The 3,801-nt window shown below is 41.0% G+C and overlaps 1 non-coding gene across 1 annotated transcript; it reads right to left on the bottom strand.

Moving 5' to 3' along the window:
* Positions 1 to 1,205: 1,205 nt before the first annotated feature.
* On the bottom strand, positions 1,206 to 1,312 carry LOC141715496 (small nucleolar RNA R71). The gene has a single exon (XR_012572256.1). It is a non-coding gene; the product is annotated as a small nucleolar RNA R71 (small nucleolar RNA).
* Positions 1,313 to 3,801: the final 2,489 nt, after the last annotated feature.

The raw sequence follows: 3,801 nt of genomic DNA, 5'->3' as shown, positions 1-3,801 counted from the left end.
GTATGATATCCTAGTATTGGTTGTGCTTATTCGTCTTATGTGCGTAGCTAACATATAAGATAGCGTGTTAATCTCTATTGAAGCGACAATGAATATAGAGGTTTAGAACTTGCCATGCTAGCATAGGTTCATGTATGTGTATACATGATTCGTAGGTAACTCTAACCGTTTTACTTGCCCTATGTAATCAAGATAGATAACTTGTGCTTAAACTGTTATGTTGTCAAATTCTATAGACATATAGGGTCTCAATATAATTGGTGCCTATTCAGCTTCTATCTCTTTTGTGGATGTCTGGTAGAATGGTACTCGTGCAATGAAAGTTGGCGTTTATCAGTTTCGTGTTATCTGATTAGTGTCATCACCATCACATGCTAAGGTTAAAAACAATAAGGCTATTGAATGAAGTATATAATGAAGTTAGAATCCCATGTTTATCATATATATTAATTTAACCTCAATTCTCTTAGTTAATGTTATTTAATATAATCTCTTAGTTTAATAAAAACCCAATTTGTTATTTGTCTTAGCATTGAGCGATAACCATACATTGTTGCATAGGTGCATAAATTGAACTTAACCTAAACCAGTCTCTGTGGGAACGAATCTGATTTATGTCTTATACTACTTGCGAACGCGTATACTTGCGTGAATATTAGCGCGTGTTTTCGCCCTAACAAGTTTTTGGCGCCGCTGCCGGGGACTCGGTGTTAATTTTTAGTTTATGTGCTTGTCATCAGTGGTCGTTAAAGTTCACTGACTCGGATTCTTTTACTTTCACAGTTTATTTGTTTATGTTTCAGGTACTCATTACAATGGGAGATCCAGCAGCACGAACGAAAGCCTTGATGGATTTTTCTCAACCCAAGATCAATGACATTCAATCTAGCATTGTCCAGCCAGCTATCATAGCTAATACCTTTGAGATCAAGCCTGGCATAATTCAATGGGTACAGACTTCAGTCCAGTTTGGGGGTTCTCCAACGGAAGATCCCAATACACACATTAGGGATTTCATTGAAATATGCGACACCTTCAAGTTCAACGGTGTTTCTGAAGATGCTATGAAGCTGAGACTGTTCTCATTCTCTCTGAAGGACAAGTCTAAGAGCTGGTTACACTCTCTACCAGCTGGTTCGATTACTACTTGGGAAGATCTTGCTCAAAAGTTTCTTACTAAATTCTTTCCTATGGCGAAGACAGCTGCACTCAGGAATGCTATTACTCAATTTGCGCAGCAAACGGGAGAATCGCTAAGTGAAGCTTGGGAGCGCTACAAGGAGATGCTTAGGAAGTGTCCTCATCATGGAATTCCTGATTGGATGATCATCACTTGTTTTTATAATGGGTTGGGAGCACAGTCCAGACCCATGCTCGATGCAGCATTAGGCGGAGCATTATGGGCAAAGAGCTATAAGGAAGCTTATGATCTAATTGAACTGATGGCTGCTAATGAATATCAGTATCCAACCCAGAGATATCCACAGGGCAAGGTAGCAGGAGTTCTTGAAGTGGATACAGCTACAACTATCACTGCTCAACTAAAGGCGTTGTCTATGAAGATCGATTCTCTGGCTAACTATGGTGTTAAGCAGATAATTAGTGTTTGTGAGCTGTGTGCAGGTCCGCATGCGATAGAGCAATGCGCTATATCTAGTGACTCAGCTCAGTTTGTGAGCAACTTTCAGAGATCGCAACAACCAGTTCCAGACACTTATCATCCTGACAACTGGAATCATCCTAACTTCAGCTGGAGCAACAATCAGAATGTGATGCAACAGCCATTCCAGCCGTTTGGAAATAAGCTGTTCAACTCTCTTGGTTTTCAGCAACAACTCCAACTTCAACAACAAACTCATGATGCAGGTCTATCTTCGAATGAAAAATCTGAATTAGAGGAGTTGAGGCTTATGTGCAAAAACCAGGCTCTTATATGCCAAAGCCAAGTTGTTTCTATCAAGACTTTGGAGAACCAAATAGGGCAAATTGCTAATGCCTTATTGAATCGACCACCAGGAACGCTTCCTAGTGATACAGAAGCCAATCCAGGAAAGAAGAAAGTTGAAGAACATGTGAACGCCATCACCTTAAGGTCTGGAAAGGTCGCAAGCCCCCAAATTCAGCAAGACGAAGAGCCTGAAAAATCTCAAGATTCAGAAAATGCAGTTGTGGCTGAAGAAGATGTGCAGAAGGAAGTAGAGGTGGAACCAAGGAAGACTACTGTGGAACACACTCCTCCTGAGGGTAATACAGGGGAGAAACAGATCTATCCTCCACCTCCTTTTCCTAAAAGGCTGCAGAAGAAAAAGTTGGATAAGCAGTTTGAGAAGTTTCTGGAGGTGTTCAAGAAACTTCATATCAACATACCTTTCGCTGAAGCTCTTGAACAGATGCCTAGCTATGCGAGGTTTATGAAAGGTATTCTCTCTCGGAAAGTGAAGCTCGATGACTTAGAGACCGTTGCTCTAACGGAGGAATGCAGTGCTGTGCTGCAACAGAAGTTGCCTCCGAAGCTTAAAGATCCTGGAAGCTTCACTATTCCTTGCACCATCGGAAACTTATCGTTCGATAAGTGTTTATGTGATTTAGGAGCTAGCATCAATCCGATGCCCTTATCTATCTTCAAGAAGCTTGGTCTTCCTGAGCCGAAACCAACATACATGTCATTGCAACTAGCTGACCGTTCCATCGCTTATGCACGAGGTATAGTGGAGGATGTCTTGGTCAAGGTGGATAAACTCTTCTTCCCTGCTGACTTTGTAATTCTTGATTTCGAGGAAGATAAGAAGATTCCCATTATCTTGGGAAGACCATTCTTGGCTAAAGGCGAACTATGATCGATGTGCAAAAAGGAGAGCTTTCGATGAAGGTTCATGATCAGAAGGTCACTTTCAATGTGTTCAAGGAAATAAAATTACCCACAGCTAAAGAGGAGTGCTTTAAAGTAGAGCAAATTCAGGTTTTGAATGCACCTCTGTGGAAGAGGAAGTTGGATGTGCCATTCGATTCTCTTGGGTTAGCAGAGCTGAAAATTTCTCAGGAGCGTCTCGAGCCGTCTATTGAAGATGCTCCCACACTTGAGCTCAACCCACTACCAGATCACTTGAGTTATTCATTCTTAGGTGCATCCCCTGACAAGGGGTTGGGATATATCTTTGATGATGTAGAGGGTAGCCGAACGGATTCTACAGTACCTATAGAGGGTTCTTCTCATGTGCAGCAGGTAGTTGATAGGACTGGTGTTGGTGACGAGCAGTACAGGCGAGTAATTAGGCGTATGGAGGCCATGCACGACATTCACCGTCATTTTGCTGAAGATTTGACACACGCTTTCGGTACTATTTTCCGAGACACTAGTGGCGAGGTTGATTGGCCACCTGATCCTCCACCCGAAGAGGTTGATCTTTCCGACGACTAGGTATGCCTGAAATCCTTATTATTACCTTCAATGAGGACATTGAAAATTTTAAGTTTGGGGGTGATAATGTAAGGATTAGTAGTGTGTGTCCATATAGATTCATATAGATTTATGTTGCATGTTTAGTTGTACTTCATTCATATTTTTGCATGATTGTTCATTTAGGACATATTTGTTTGTTTTTATGTAATTTCATATAGTTGCATTTGCATGCATATTTAGCATGATCCCTTAAGATGAACTATGGTATTTGATAAGTTGATGTTGATTTCAGTGTGGTGATGACGAATAGAGGGATGTTTAAGTCCTAATGAATTGATTTGCATGCCAGAAACAAATATTTTCACAAAGTCTTATAGGGTTGCTTTTGATCTAGATCATGA

Source organism: Apium graveolens, chromosome 3 (assembly GCF_009905375.1).
Source record: "Apium graveolens cultivar Ventura chromosome 3, ASM990537v1, whole genome shotgun sequence".
Classification (NCBI taxonomy): Eukaryota; Viridiplantae; Streptophyta; class Magnoliopsida; order Apiales; family Apiaceae; genus Apium; species Apium graveolens.
This window is presented reverse-complemented; position numbering and strand designations above follow the sequence as displayed.